General features: G+C 33.4%; 1 protein-coding gene and 1 long non-coding RNA gene across 4 annotated transcripts in view; one reads left to right on the plus strand and one right to left on the minus strand.

Moving 5' to 3' along the window:
- The window catches only part of RBBP8 (RB binding protein 8, endonuclease), a 75453-nt gene extending 66230 nt beyond the window's left edge, over nucleotides 1-9223 (minus strand). The window contains exons 1-2 of one of the 3 annotated variants that reach the window (XM_072949110.1): nucleotides 9071-9216; nucleotides 6679-6713 (exon numbers count right to left, since the gene is read on the minus strand). The gene's annotated coding sequence lies outside the window, so the exon portion shown is untranslated. Of the gene's footprint in view, nucleotides 1-6620; nucleotides 6639-6678; nucleotides 6714-9070 lie in introns of those variants that run through there. The other 2 variants (XM_031690279.2, XM_072949111.1) reach the window with 2 other exon arrangements.
- Nucleotides 1-17115, plus strand: part of LOC140689012 (uncharacterized) — a 138278-nt gene that overhangs the window by 5578 nt on the left and 115585 nt on the right. The window contains exon 2 of the long non-coding RNA XR_012063871.1: nucleotides 9303-9461. This is a non-coding gene — a long non-coding RNA (uncharacterized lncRNA). The remainder of the gene's footprint in view (nucleotides 1-9302; nucleotides 9462-17115) is intronic.

Below are 17115 nucleotides of genomic sequence, written 5' to 3' on the forward strand. Positions count from 1 at the left end.
GATGTAAATGACCTTTCGTAGTCATGAGTACTTCCTTCTTAACTATGTATAGATCTATATAAACTCTTTTTTAAAGAATATTATAATACAGATAATGAAAGCCACAAAAGAATTGTGCTTTTTGGTTTATTGATAGTAATCTGAAATTCCCATTAGTTGAAAAGTTGTTTCTTTAATACTGATAGAAAATGGATTCAAGAAAAACTAGCGAAGATAAAATACGAAATACTTTTCCTACATATCTTCTCTTTTGAACCTATAACCAACTGTGTCATAAATGTAGAACAGGTACAGTTTTCATCTTTTCATAGAGGTTGAGAAATTAGATGGTGTAACTAGCACTGTATGTACAAACTAGTGGATCAGTTGACCCAAGACTCCAAACCCAGTCTTCTGGGCATAATTCCTGTATCTATGATCTTTTCAGTATACCATGCTATTTTTGAATAATAGAATCTATAGAAGCTTATTCTGTGCTATTCTATTTTTAATTTATAAACTGTTTTTGAGAAAATAACTAATAAAGTTTATGAAAAATTTTTATTACCTGAAGGCTAATTTGAAGTCACAATGCATTTTTCTGTCTACTTCAGAAAGCTTTGCGTTGTATAAGGTTACTAAAAGGACTTTTAAATTTGATAGTAATTTGATTTGTCTCGTTGAGAAGAGGGAAATAAACTGGGCTGTCTTGGTCAAGGTTGGAGTGAAGCACTATTATATGGATTAATCTAACTTTTTAAAGACTTTTTTTCAATAATAATTTTATTTCTTAGTGATTATGGCACACTTGCTCTTTTACTTGGCTTATAGTAGATGTGGATATTTGGGAAATGAATATGAATTGACTCCTAATGGAATTAGCAAGTGTTTCTACTAGCTTTCCCAGCCCTAAGTTATAGATTCTTTCATGTAAGAAGTTTAAAACTAAATAGATTGAAGGGCCTGGAATTATGTTGTAATCTCGGAAAGGATCAGAGCAGGAAGTGCTCCAAAAAATTGAGGCCGTGTTCTATAGTCAACAATGGCATGTAGCCATATTCCCAGCCTATGGTACTGTGCAAATCCTGAGCTGAAAGACGACCAGGGTATAGGCTCTGGCCTTATCTCTAATTATCTACATGTTTCCTAGAAAAGTCTTATTTCCCCAACTGGAAAAATGAGAATACTCATACTTACTGTGTCTAAAAGGGTTGTTGTAAGAATGAGATAGTATGTGTGAAATTTCTTAAAGAAGACTTCATAGAAATTTGAGGTAGCTTGCCTATTGGAAGGAGAGTGGTAGAAGGCTTTCCAGGCAGAAGGCATGTGCACAGATTCTGCTATAGGAAATCATTGTGAATTCTGCAAACTGTAATTACATAGTAATGTATTTGTATAGGTTGATTGTGGGAAATCAGCAGCAGCTCCACCTAATTTTTTGATCTAATTATAATTTTTCATTACAATAATATTAAGCAAGTAATTTAACATCTCTGTGCCTCGGTTGTTTTATCAGTGATACGAAGATAATAATATGTATCTTGGATATTTCACAGGATAGTTAAGGATTGAATGATTTTATATATATGTATTCAAATAGTACAAGAAACTGTTGTTAATAATAGATTTAAGAGCTATAGCTAATCAGAGAGGTCTTTCCAATTGCTAAAATTATATAATTGTAGTGAAATTCTTGAATTGCTATGCAAATTGTGAGAGATTTATAATTATAGAAAGGATTAAGTTACAATTTATTTAAATTTAAAAGTGCTTTTACGTATCTTATTTTCTTCAGATAATTAAGTTTAAATAAGTCAGGTAGTTAAATAGTTATCATATTGTTATTTCCATTATATTCTAAGGGATTGTAACAATTATCTAGCCCAACTGCAAAATTGCATAGAAAGGAGAAAGTGATTTATTCATTTATTTCAGAAATTAGTGGTCATAAGAAATTATTTATTTAACAAAGATTACAATCTATTCAGCTTCAAATACAAGAAAGGGAGTATTAATATCAAGTTGATTATAATCTGAGCAAATTCAGTGAAGACCTGAGTAAGTTTGATAACTCCTTTTGCAAATAGTATCTGTTATTACTGGACTTTGTTCAGCAGTGTGTGTCCCCACTTTTTCTTATTTCTATGCCCTCTTCAATTTCCCTTTTCTAATTTATTAGCTAATTTAACCACTTTCTAAGAAACAGTTATTTTTTAAAACTCCAGTAATTATTTTATTCTAATATAATTCAAGTTAAATGAAAAGATGATTTGATTTTGATCAGATCCTTTTTTATCTGTACCTATTTCTTCCTCATTTTCTCTAAGCTAAGTTTCTATCATAGGCAAACAAGTATGGTATTTACTTAATTAAAGCACATAACTGGCTCTTCAGTTTTCTATTTTTAATCTACTTGATGAGAGCCTTCATCTAACGTATTCTTCAAAACCCTGCTCCAGGATCACATTATAAGTTATAATGAGTTAGTTTTTGTAACCAGACCCTATTGGACATAGTCCAAGACAAACTTGTAGTATTCAAAATTCTGTGTTTTACTACAGTGTTATTTGAGGGTCTAATGTAGTCAATCTATTTTTACTTCAATTTTACCAATGTAAACTTAAAGAATAAAGTTTTTGGATCAGTGCTGAGTATTTACAGAGTATGTACTATTTGTTCATTTTGCTGCAGTTCGGCTCTTTAAAAATTGGCAACCAAATTCAGGAAATGAAATGTAATTTATTAGAAAATACCTTTCTCACAGAAGATCAAGTTTCTGTGCATCTCAGGTTTTGTGGGAATGGATCAAGTACATCAGACAAAAATAGGCTAAAGTTCCTCACTCTCCATTGAAATTACTGTTCTCATTTCTCAAACAATCCATTTTAGTTGTGCAGTGTATTAGTTAAAAGTATATTGTTAAACTAAGGGGAAAGCAGTTTGACTGTATTTGTCCTGTAATAGTGATGTACTGGATACTTCTTGGGCCCTGCTTGCTCCAGTCATTGCAGTGGCAACTGGATTCCTGACAGCTTTCACCTGACTTTCGGACCTGGGGACTTCTCTGAAGCCTTTGGGAAAGGAAATACAACCTAAAAGTGTGAGGAAATTAACAACCTGTGAGGCAACCCTTAACTGTTGAAAGTCAGAACTGGTGCATAAATGCTCCTCTCTTATGTTTTCTGGCAGGCAATTCTGATGCAGCTTCATGGCTCCTAAGAAGGTACTATGATTGAGCCTTTTTGCCCATAGTGGGGGATGAATTCCTGGGTGCACTCTTATATTTGTTTTCCCTCACTTCCCATTTCCTCTTCAAAAGAGTTAAAAAACAGTATACTTGTTCCTGAGCAACATATATTTGTTTTAAATTTTGTCAAACAAGCGCTTGGACACTACTAGAGCAGAATGTAACAGCTCACTAAAATGCTGTGTAGATGGTATTTACCATTCATTACTTATTCAATGAAGATGGATCAAAGATTAATATTTTCAGAAATGTGAATGATCCTTCTATCTCAGACTGTATTTCATCTACTTTCAATTAGGAGACCTCCAAACCTAGACCTGTACATATGGTCCTCGACTTAAGGTGGTTTGACCTTAATGATTTTTTGACTTTATGATGGTATAAAAGCCATACACATTCAGTAGAAACCATACTTCGAATTCTGAATTTTGATCTTTTCCCAGGCTAGCAACATGCAGGACAATGCTCCCTTGTGATGCTGGGCAGCTGCAGTGAGCCGAAGCTCCCAGTCAGCCATGCAATCACCAACATAAATGGCCAGTACACTTAAACCATTCTGTACCCATATAACCATTCTATTTTTCACTTTCAGTACAGTATTCAATAAATTACATGAGATAGTCAACACTTCATTATAAGTAGGCTTTGAGTTAGATGATTTTGTAAAACTATAGACTAAAGTAAGTGTTCTGAGCATATTTAAGGTAGACTAGGCTAAGCTATGATGTTCAGTAGGTTAGGTGCATTACATGCATTTTTGACTTATGACATTTTAAATTTACAGTGGATTTATCAAGACATAACCCGATCATAAATTGAGGAAGATCTATGTATGTTAAATGTAAATTATTTATGGAAGACCTCATGACAGAACTCTGTACTATTGTTCCATGTCCATAAATATTGTACTGCAAGCTGTAGAAAGTTATCAGTCTTGTATTTCTTAATGTTTCAAGTTTCATTTAGAAATTTATTAGATTTAAAATATTCTCATATAGGAAAGGTTTCTCACTCCTAATCTAAATCATTATAAAAAGGATAGGCAAAGAACCTTCAAGAGAGTAGACTTAAGATATAACTTTGAAATAAAAATTTGCCATAAGTTGCATTTTCACTTTGTCATTAATACATAATTTTCTAAGATAACAATTTTCTGATTACTTTTAAGACTATATGTGTTTAACATGATGAGCTATACTGTTTTCTATTTCCCAGTTAGTTTTGATGCATAGCAAGTTTAGTCGTTAGTCCTATATTATCCAAATTAGCTATTTATATATAAACATTTTAAAAATATATTTTAATTTTGTTACTCCCTGCCTTCTTTTTAATTATTTATAGTAATATCACCTCTGAATGTATGAAAATTAAATGCAGATTAAATACTAATTTAATGAATAGTAGCATAAAGTTAAATTGGTTGTGTATCTAATAGTTTTAATAAGAATGTATAATTAGTGGGCTAAATTGGTGAAGTGGTACTTTTATCTTTAGGTATATCATCTACATACAGGCTATTCAATTTAAGAGAAAACCAGAATGCACTTACCGTGGATATTAATTCAAATTGTAGTATTCACATAAAGCTTATCTGTATAGCAATTAAACATCTTTCAGGAAATTAAAGTTGATTGCAAGAGTGCAATAAGATTAGTTTGTGTTATAAGTGGATCTATTTGTTGGTTCTAATATCAAGTCATAACCTCTTTCCTGTTCTTTCTTCACACATTAGAAGATGTGTCAATTGACCCAACATTAGTTAGGTAAGCTCTTAGAATATTTGTTCACACTATTCTGAACTCCCTTCTGACCATACATTTTATAAACATCTCATGTGTGAACTTTGAACATTGACTCCATCTCCTAGTCAATTTATCAGACTGAGGCTAATTTAATATTATTTTTAGAAAATGTTAAATCCTATTCTATCTTACTTCTTAAATCTAATACATTTTAGACTCACTCACCCTATCATTATTTCCTCTCAAGATAATGCAATATAACTTAATATTGACTTACAGTAAGTTAATTCAGAAGAGAATCTTTTGGAGGAACAACATACTCTACAGCTCTGAAGAAATAATTCAATAAACAGTAGAAAGAGCACAATCCTTAGAGCATATAGAAATCCTTGGCCAACTAATCTGATGTCATATGAAATAATAGATATAAATATATGTAAAATGCCTTTGAAAAACTCAGATACTAGGCACAAATAAGGTATAATTTGGGCTATGTCACAATTCCTTCCTTTGGTATAGATGATTGAAATTTGAATTTTTAAAAATTCTTTGAGCCTTTTAATCACCTTAGTATATTGCTCTCAAAATATGTTTAACAAAGGTCTCTTTGAACCAATTCTTTAATTTGATTCAATTATATGGGTTTCTAATTTTTTTAATTTAATAAGATTAAAATATTTTCCAATATTAAATCTTAATGCTTTCCAAGTTTGCTGATTTAATTTTAGTTCTGACAAAAAAATCTATGTTCTAAATTAAGCTTTCACTTCTCTTACTCAAGGTATTTGTTGAAATTTATTATATAGTCTATTAAAGAGGTGGGATGAATATTGACGTGCTGTACCTACTATGTTCTAGAAGCTCTGCTAGGTGTTTTACATACAATATCTTATTTGATCTTTCCAACAGCTCTTAGGGAATGGTATTAGTCTCCTTGATTTACAGATGGAGAAAAAAGAACTCAGAATTAAATAATTCCCAAAGATAAACTACTTTGTAGCAGAGTCAGTATTCAAACCCATTTTAGTTTGGCTCAAAAGCCCATATGTTTTTCAATATACTGCCATTTCTTTTGATTGTAAAGAGAAGAAACAAATAGAAGTAATTTTTTTCTAGAGTCCACTTGGACTGGATTAAATTTACCAAATTTAGAAGCATCCCTCTGGTAAGATTTTACCTGAGAAAAGATAAGAGGCTTAGGAGAATTACCTTTTAGCTCCAAGAATCAGAACTGAAAATTTTGAGCCTTTGGTTCTCAAGCTTTCTGTGGTCTTATTTCCTTGGAATTCCTCAAGTTAAAAACATTTAAAGCACTTGTGCAAAGCACTTGTGTGCAAAGCACTGTATTAAGATCTCACTCTTTAAATAACAGGTTCTATCACCTCTAAGATGGGTTTTGAAACCTGCAGTTCTGGTCTTCATAACTTTATTGACATTTTCCTGTCAGTTCTAACCAAATTTTAGAAGTACTGACCTCTTAGGCAAATCTTAAACTATATCCACATAAAAGTGACTAAAATAATACAAAAATACATACAAATATACTAACAAAATGAACAATTGAGACAATTTAAAGCAATAATAAGTCAGAAAATGACAGCAGGATCCACAGATAATCTGGGCAAATATGAAGGAATGTGAGGTACTCTTACCAGTTTGATGCAATATTTTGTGATAGCATTAAGAGATTAGGGCTTGAAAAGTAGTTACCTTCACTGCCAATGGCAACCTCATAAATTCAGCCACTGTATCAAAAAAGTTTGGGGGAAATAATTATATAGATTAAAATATAAAAGCAAATAATTTCTTAGTTCAGCAAATACTCCTTAACTTATACAACACAATTTTACTTTTTTAACAAATCCTTCAGAAAACATAGATTTCATGTACTATTTAGAGAGTTAATGTAGAGTAGTGAAAAAATATTAGTTTACACTGGTATTCAGGAAGCTGAGATGTTATGGTCCCACATTTACCCTTAGATTGTGTAGTAGTGATTTAGCTACATTTTGGTCTTTTCATTCAACTAAAAAATGAGAAATTGAATTCATTAGTAATTGTAAGAGTCCTTCTAGCTCAAAAATGTTATGATTCTAAGTGCTTTTGGTAGGAAACACATGAATATTTTCAGGAAGGGGAGAGGTTATAGTTGTTGAGAAAGCTAGCATGGTTGACAAAAAGAGTCATTGTGTGAAACTGTGTGGCCAGAAATAAAGACAAAGGAATGCATCCCCAAGTAGACAGAGGAAAAAAAAGATTTTTAAATGACCAGAACACTTTTTGACCTGGACACTCAGATAATACAAGACTATATTAATGCATACACACACACACACACACTCTCCTTATTTGATTGATAAATCCATATATCCTTAATTTTAATAAAAAATCACAATGTATCAATATTTTAGAGGAATCAATTTATGGAAAGTACATAAAAGTCAAATTAAAAGGACTTTCTTATGTTTGAAACCGAAAATCCTATTAAGTGAAAACTGTAGAATCTCTCCAAAATGTAGTTAGACTTGAGATTTTACCCACAAATTTTATATGAAATATATATCTAGTTCCTAAATAGCTTTCCTCAGAGCCATAAACATAAAAAATGCTTAATAAATAAGTTTGAATCCCGAATTAAGTTTATCTTCAAACAGCAAGCCCTGTATATTAAACATAGTATGGTTTAAATTTTTAAAATATATATATATTTACCAGAAACCCTAAAAGTATACTCTACTGACATATATCTATATCTAGCCTGAAAATTGAGAAGAAAACAATTCAACCGACTAAAAATTTTGATCCACAGTCTCCAAAAATTGTCAGAATACAGTTAATGCTGAATAAAATTGATTTTTGGTTTGCTGAATCAGCACATTCCTTTTGCAGATTCAACATTACATAGCTTTTTAGAAATTCAGCTGAATTGTCTAAAGTTTTATGCAGAATTGCCATGGAGTAGGACTAAAAAGCATCCAAAAGATTTCCCTGCAAAAAATGAAATCTCATCTGAACATTTATTCTCACTTTGTAAAAGTTCTTTATTACAATCCTAAAGGAACTCTTATAGCCTTTGAGTTTGAACAAAATGACAAAGTGAGGACTCTATAGGGACAATGAAAAGGATGCATCAGTCTTGCTCAATTTGAGGCAAGTCATGATGGCCTACAGATAATCCTTGAAAGGAAAGTATTTAGTATAAATCTGTTTTTAAAAGTTATTTTAATTCCCAGGTAAATTTCATATGTCAGCTTTTATATTAAATTGAATGCCCAGAAGATGTGTGCATTCAATTCAGTCTAATATTAATAACTAAGGGGGTAGTTTGGTATGTCAAAGTAAATCTAAAGGGGTTGGTAACTTTCATTTTAAACGACACAAATTTTTAAAATAAATTAATTGGATCAATGAAAGAGAGAGGTAAAATAATTATTTTAAAATATAAATTAAAGGAAGATCCAAATATTCTTTCACCTAAAAAGGTTTTCAAACCTAATAGGCATGATAAAACCTGTCTTCATTCCTTTCTATTCAGCTCAGCAAGTGCTTTTGAGCTCCAATAGTTAATCAGTTACCAGATTCCACAATCTTTGTTTTTCACACTCCTCACTTCTTGCAGTGAATTGTTCTTCTAATGTACTTAGGATCACCAAGCAGGCCAGCACTTTTTTTGTGTGCCTTAAAAAGACAGTTATTATTTTATCCACAATTAGATTTGCGATATAAAATGTTACTATATAGCAACAGCCTGTAAAACATAATAGTATTATCAAAGGTGTAGATGGCTTGAGATGAATCATTACATCAATAGGTAAAATAAATTTAGCAAAATTCTTTAACCCAGCTTTCTTAATGACTATAGCCATGCCCACCTTACAAAAAAGTATAGCAAAAGTGTATTATATACCAAGTAACCTTTACCTAAACAAATCAGTGAACATATGTGCAAGTATTATAAAACAACATCTAACCAGCTTTGTATAAAGGATATAATGCAAGTATTACCATGTTAAAAATAGATATCTTCTTAAACATCATTTCTTAATTTAACCTTCAAAAAGTACATAGAAAATTGAGAAAGATAAAAAATATATTAACTTACCCTTCAATTTATTTAGAAAACTTCTGCTCTTGGTCAAAAGCAGAAGGTGTTTTTCACTGCTGACTTTCCCTAAAGCTATAAACTTACACAGTAAATCAGTGGGAGACACCTCTCTGGACCACACTAGAGTTTGCTAGACACTACTGCTATGTGGAAGAGTTCTGCTGCATCTAAGCTATATAAGGTGTGCAATGGATAACCTAATATGCCTTTCATTTAACTGGCTGGGCAGGTTTCTACCGTCTGTGGAACATGGAATCAAACCAGAATATGTTGGCACAACAGGCCAGTCAGACCGGTTCTTCTGTAGATCCAGAACCCGTCCAACCAGTCTGCATCAAAGGCTAGCCCAACAAGCTGCAGCGGCTCAGCTCTGCTAAGCTTGTACCCGGTGAGTTATCCCCACCTCCCGTCAACTCCCAGCAAACTGCTCAGAATGTTGTAGCCTCCAGCAAAATAATTCACAGTTCTAGTGGGAGGGGTAGATCTATGTCAGGTACGGCAAGAGTCCATTGTTATAAGCCTCTTATTGCAAATAACTTGAGTATCTATCATCCTCGAAGGTAGGTAATCCTTTTCAAAATGCAGACTAAAGTCTACAGAAAGAGATTATCTGCAATGAAGAAGAATCCGTAATGCCTGACCTTTTCCCCTAGTCCACTTGGTCTAGCTCAGCCTGGGGGTGAGGGGTTGATATTCCCCTAAGGCAGTGGCCCAGAATATTTGAAGGGAGCATTTCTAGAAGGAGGAAAACAAGATGTGGGTTGACCAAACATTTACCTGGGTGTGTTATCTTCCTTGTACTCAATGATCCTCATACCATTCCAGTCTAAAATGGGAAAAACTCTTATTTCTGTATACTAGTACAATTTGGAGAAGTTTACTTTGGATATTCAACAGTTGAACACAAATTCTTGATAACTGCTGTGTCCTAGGAACTGTGTCAGGTTCGGGGCTACAGTGGTGGAAAAAAAGAAGTTTAGTAAGAGGTGGGAACAATGTCTAAGTTCTTAGTTAAGCATGTCTACTAATCTTGTGGATGCAAGAAGTGAGCAACACATGATCACATTTTGACAGAAATTGGTTTGTATTAAGGGAGATCGTATGAGATTTGTTCTTACTCATAACACACATTTAGAGACAGTGTTTCCTATCTACTGATTGAGTAATTCTCCAACTTTCCTGCTTAAGTAAAATTCAAAGACATAACAAAGAGAACAGATTACTAGACCTCACCTCCAGAGATTCTGATTCAGTAGGTCTGGGATGTTACCCAAGTACTTCCAGTGATCTTGCTGCATTTGATACAGGGACATAGGCTCAGACTCCATGCTCAGCTTCTTTTCTGTTTGTACCTAATTAAATAGACTATACATTAATCACGGGTTGCCATATTCATCTTTGTATCTCCACTGTCTAGCACAGACGCTTAGAAAGTATTTAATAAATACTCCTTAAGTAAGTATCTACTCAGGGGCAGAATTTGCTAGATCCTAGGGGAATCACAACTAGTAACTCATATGAATCAAATTGCATTAAGTACTATAATTAGAGTAACTGAGGTAGGAGCACAGAAAAGGGAGCAAATATGACTGAGTACGGGAAAGACTTTACAAAGGAGATTGGTTTAGAGACTTTCCTTTTTAACCATGACCGATAGTTTTAGGTACCTGATGACACCATGACCTCAAAACTTAGTAATAAGGTTATTTTCTAGAGCAGGAGTCAGCAGATCTTTCCATAAAGGATCAGAGAGTAAATATTTTAGGATTTGTGGGCCGGATTTTCACTATTTTAGCTATTCAACTCTAACATTGTAGCACAAAAGCAGATATAAACAATAGTCAATGAATGGATGTGGCTGTGTTCCAATAAAATTTTATAAGCAAGTGTCAGGCTGGATTTGACCCCTGTGCTAGAGTGAAACTTGTGAAAATTAGCAAGATTACATAATCAGTTAGGAAAATAGGCTTGGAAGTCAGAAATTGGGTTCCATCCCAATTCTGTTCCTTATTAGCTTTTTCATGAGAATCAGGCATCTGTTTTATTTATAAAATATGAATGAAATTAGTATCTAACCTAAGGTTACTTTAAGATTCAAATAATATAATTCATGTGAGTATCTATCCAAAAATCTATTACATAGTTAGGGTCCACTAAAATGTCAGCTAAAAATAAAAATAGTTAAACAAGGTAATTGAACATGAATGTTTATTTCCATTATTTCTTTTCTTTTCTTTCCTTCCTTCTTTTTTTTTTTTTTTTTTTTTTTTTTTTTTGGTAGAGGGAGGTAATTCAGTTTATTTATTCATTTGTAGAGGAGGTACTGGAGATTGAACCCAGGACCTTCTGTATGCTAAGCATGCACTCTACTGCTGAGCTGTATCCATCCCCTCAATCAGGTCTTTCTTACATTGCATCATTCTAACATTGGTTCTGCTGCCTTCTTTTATATTTAAATTCAACTGTATAATCCATGGTAATCTCCCCATTTTAAGTTCAACTGATTTTCAACCTTAATTTTATCTACAACCTTAGTTCTCCTCTGCCATGTAACAGAATATATTCACAGGTTCCCAGGACTAGAACGTGGACATCTCTGAGAAACCATTATCCTGCCTACCACAGAGATTAGGTCAAAAGTCTCTATATTAACTGGTGAGATTCCCAGATCCATTCCTCTCCTTAGCTTCTGAATGCTGGTAACCAGGTTCATATGCCTTACTCTAAAAGCCCAAAACTGGAGAACTTCTCCAAGAAATTCTCAAAACTTTCATCACCCTAATTCAGTGGTAATTAACTAGGGATGATTTTGCTTCCAGGGGCCATTTGGAAATGTCTGGAGAAGTTTTTGATTGTAAACAACTGGGGGAAGTAGGGGAGAGGTGTGCTACTGGCATCTAGTTGATAGGAGCCAGGAATGCTACTAAATATCTTACAATGCACAGGACAGCACATCCTCCATGGCCCACCTCACTGCCTCCCAAAATAATTATCTATCTAAAACGTTAGTAGTACCAAAAATGAAAAACTCTTCTTTAATGTTACTCCTACCAATAAACATCATCTTAATATAAATAAATAAATTCCACCTAGAGCTGCAAATAAACATTTTTATGTCTCATTCTAAGATATAGAATATCTAACATCAAAGAGACAAAAAGAAACCAGTAGATAAAAAGAACTTACAGAAAATAGTCAATGCTGGGAACAGAATAATAATAATTTAAAAAATCCATTATGTTAATTTCTTCAAAGAAATAAGAGAAGATGGTGATTACATGAAACAAGAACAGAAGGCTATCTAAAAGTAGAACTTTTGGATAATAAAAAGAGATATTGGAAAGTAAAAATATAATGACAGAAATAAAGTCAATAGAAGTTGGAAGATAAACTTAAGGAAATCTACCAGAAAGTAAAATTAAAAAAACTACTGAAGGATGTGTTACAAAATACGAATAAACTGAAAAAGATGAAAATATGGAATCCAGAGGTAGCTCCATTTCTTCTCTTTGTTAAAGTTCATCATGGCCACCAGTATTGAAGACTCTGTGATTTTTACTTCAAATTCACATTGCCTATGACTGAGGGAGGAAAAGGGAAGATGGGAAGTGGGGAAGAGGAAGAGGAAGAGAGAGAAGAGGAGAGAAAGAGAAGATGTGAATTTTGGTTTTAGATTTAAATTTAAAAGATTTTTTTAAATGCACGTGTTTACTTACTTTACCCTTTATAAGGGTTAATGTTCAAAGATCATAAAATGAGGAAGGCAGTCAAACTAGTACAAGTACAAACTTGCACCTGCAGAAAAAGTTTGCACAAACATTCATATCTGCCAATATTCATATGTTGCTGTTGCAACATACTATCCAATAGCTTGTAAAACCTGATCACAATGAAATTAGGAGCAAGATTACATTTACCTGGGTAAACCTGGATCAGAAAACCTGATTTTGAACTTGCCTCAGTTGTTCTTAGGGTATGGAAACATGGGTTAGTTATTTATCTAACATCCTGAGCCTCAATTGCTTCATTATTAAATGATGGAGTTTGATTGGATATATTGTAAATATCTATTCACCTCCACACTTCAATTCTAAAGTTCTTTTAGGCAAGTGAACAGTTTAAGAAATGTGAGAGCAAAAGCAAGATAGTAAGGTAGACCAATCAAGGAAACATTTTACAGAAGAGCAATTTTAAAATGCAGGTTAATTTTAGGTTGTGTTCTCCAAAAGTCGACACTGAAATATGGGTTGAGGTACAAATGATTTATTAGAAATATGCTTCAATATGAAACTAGTAAGGGAGTCAGGAAGGCAGGACTAGAAAGGAGAGTAAGAAAAGTAAAGGTATGATTTCAGCATCAGCGTGGTCCCAGGGAGCTCTAGAGCATAAATTACAAAAAAGTTTATCTCAAAGGATCTAAGCTTTCATATTCCTGAACCAGTCACTGGCTGCTGGCTGCTCCAGGGATTTGTAAACTTACAGGCACTTTCAGCTCTCCATGGGAAGTGGTTCTAGTAACCTAAGAACTTTTGTTTGAAGAAGGTTGTAGGTTATAGCCTTGAAGGAGTCTATAATACTAAAAGAGTGAAGTGTTAAGACTTGTGCCTCAAGACAAGTTGGAATTATAAGAATCAGATTTACCCTACCACCTGAAAGGAAAAACAAAACAAAACAAACAAGGGCAAAATGTGTAAAACAGTGGTTTTCAAGACACTGTACATCAGTCAACAAAGAACAGTAATCTCTAAGAGAGTAAACAAATAAGGTGAGCCCTACAATCACTCCAGCTTCTTGCCTGGAGAGAGTATCCAGGCCATGGAGAAGAGAGGGGTTTTACCCAGGTAGAATTTAGTGGTTTCATGGAGATTGTCAGATTGGATAAAAATGCAAAACCCAACTATGTGCTCTCCCCAGTAAACCAATGCCAAGCTGCACAGTGAAGAAAATGAATCGACAGCTCGTGTGCACATTGTATTTGTGTTGTTAATAAAACCGTGAAACTTAAAAAAAAAAAAAGACCCCATACTTTTAGATCTAAAGAAGCATTCAATAAATATATATTACATGAATTGAACCAAACTCTATTTGACTTGGTGACCTGAGCAAATGTATTCTTTTCTCTAAGCATTAGGTTCCATATCTGTAAAATAAGCACTGTGGGCTAGATACTCTTCAAACTCCTTTTCAGTTCTGGCAATTTATGGTTTACTTTCCTTGAACCTTAATCCCACTCCCAGTAACATCCTCACTAATGAAAAAAAACAGTAGGGGACTTCAATGCCCCACTTTCAACAGTGGATGGATCATCTAGACAGAAAATCAAGAAAGAAATATTAGACTTAAACTACACATTTGATCAAATGAACCTAACAGAATGTATAGAACATTCCATCCACATTAGACCAGATGGACCTAACAGCCATAGAATATTCCATCCAGCAGCAGAATACACATGCTCTACAGTGAAAGTCTAAAAGATTGTCTTCTAAGATCAAGAACAAGACAAGGATGCCCACTCTTGACACTTCTATTCAACATAGTACTGGAATTCCTAGCCAGAGCAATAAGGCAAGAAAAAGAAAGAAAAGGCATCAAAGTCAGAAAGGAAAAAGTAAAATTGTCTTTATATGCAGATGACATGATATTATATAGAAAACCCTAAAGACGCCATCAAAAAAACTGTTAGAATTAATAAATGGATTTCTTAAAGTTTCAGGATACAAAAATCAGTTGAGTTTCTGTACACTAACAACAAACCATCAGAAAGAGAATGAAGGAAATGATCCCATTTACAATTGCTTTAAAAAGAATAAAATACTTAGGAATAAATTTAACCAAGGAGGCCAAATCTGTACACTGAAAACTATAAAACAGTGATGAAAGAAATTGAAGAAGACACAAATAAATGTAAAGATATTCTGTGGTCATGGATCAGAAGAATTAAAATTGTTAACATCTCCATACTACCCAAAGTAATCTACAAAGTAATCAATGCAATCTCTATCAAAATTCCAATAGCATTTTTCATGGAAATGGAATAACCCTAAAATTTGTGTGGAATCACAAAAGACCCCAAATAGCTAAAGCAGTCTTAAGAAGAACAAAGGTGGAGGCATCATGTTCCCTGATTTCAAACTATATTACAACGTTATAGTAATCAAAATAGTATGAAATTGGCATAAAACAGACACATAGATCAATGGGACAGAGTAGAGAGCCCAGAAATAAACCCACACGTATATGGTCAATTAATTTTGACGTAGAAGCTAAGAATATACAACAGGGAAAAGATAATCTCTTCAATGAATGGTGTTGGTAAAACTGGACAGCCACATGCAAAAGAATGAAACTGGATCACTATCTTACACCATATACAAAAATAAACTCAAAATATATTATAGACTTAAATGTAAGGCCTGAAACAGTAGAACTTCTAGAAGGAAAAATGGAGGGGTAAACTCCTTGACATTGGTCTTGGCCATGATTTTTTGGGTTTGACACCAAATGCAAAGGCAACAAAAGCAAAAATAAATAGGACTACATCAGACTAAAAAGCCTGTACACAGCAAAGGAAACGATCTACTTATAGAATGGGAGAAAATATTTGCAAAGCACATATCTTATAAGGGGTTAATATCCAAAATATACAAGGAAATCATACAATTCAATAACAAAAAAAGCAAATTACCAAAATAAAAAAAGGACAAAGGACCTGAACAGATATTTTTCCTAAAGAAGACATACAAATAAATGACCAATAGTATATGAAAAGGTCCTTAACATCACTAATCATCAGGTAAATGCATATCAAAACCACAATGAGGTATCACTTCACAGCTGCTAGGATGTCTGTTATCAAAAAGACAAGAGATAACAAAAGCTGGTGAGAATGTGGAGAAAAGGAAATACTTGTACACTGTTGGTGGGAATGAAAACTGGTACACCACTATGGAAAACAGTATAGAGGTTTCTCAAGAAATTAGAGTTAAAACTACTATAATCCCACTTCTGGGAATATAGTCAAAGGAAGAGAAATCATACCTCAAAGAGATAGCTATACTCCCATGTTCATTGTGGCACATTCACAATAGCCAAGGTGTGGAAACAAACTAATGTCCATCAATGGGCAAATGGGTAAAGAAAATGTGATATATATATTTCATTGTGTTCATGTATGTATGTATATATACAAATGAAATATTATTCAGCCATGAGAAGGAAGGAAATTCTGCCATTTGTGACAGTGCGGGTGAACCTGGAGGGCAGTATGCTAAGTGAAATAAGCCAAAGACAAATGCTACATAATATCACTTAAAAAAAAGTTGAACACATAGAAAGAGAGGGTAGAATGGTGGTTGCCAGGCAGGAACTTGGGGGTCGGGGAAATAGGAGAGGCTGGTAAGAGGGTACAAACTTTCAGTTGTAGGCTGAATAAAGTCTGAAGATGTGGTGACTCTAGTTGGTAATACTGTATTATATAACTGAAATTTGCTGAGAATGTAAATGTCACCAAAAAAATTTAAAAATAAATAAAAGGGTAAATATATAGGGTGATGGATGTGTTAATTAACTTAATGATGGGATCCTTTCACAATGTATATCATCATGTTGTACACTTCAAATATGTTACAGTTTTGTCTATTATACCTCAATATGGCTGAAAAAAAAGGTCATCGACATATCCAAGGTCCTCTAGGTTATCCTTATGTTATCGTCTAAGAATTTTATAGCTTTGCACTTTGCATTAAGTCTGTGGTTCATTTTGTGTTAATTTTTGTGAAAGGTATAATATCTGTGTCTAGATTCATATTTTTGCATGCTCAGTTGTTCCAGCACAATTTGTTGAAAAGACTCTTCTTTGCTCCATTGTATTGCCTTTGCTCCTTTGTCAAATATCAATTGACTGTATTTATGTGGATCTATCTCTTGGCTCTATTCTATTATATTAATCTATTTTTATTCTTTTGCCAATACCACACTGTCCTGATTACTGTAGCTTTATATAGTAAGTCTTAAGGTCCAATAGTCAGTCCTCCAACTTT

The sequence above is a fragment of the Vicugna pacos genome, chromosome 24 (genome assembly GCF_048564905.1).
Source record: "Vicugna pacos chromosome 24, VicPac4, whole genome shotgun sequence".
In the NCBI taxonomy this organism is placed as follows: domain Eukaryota; kingdom Metazoa; phylum Chordata; class Mammalia; order Artiodactyla; family Camelidae; genus Vicugna; species Vicugna pacos.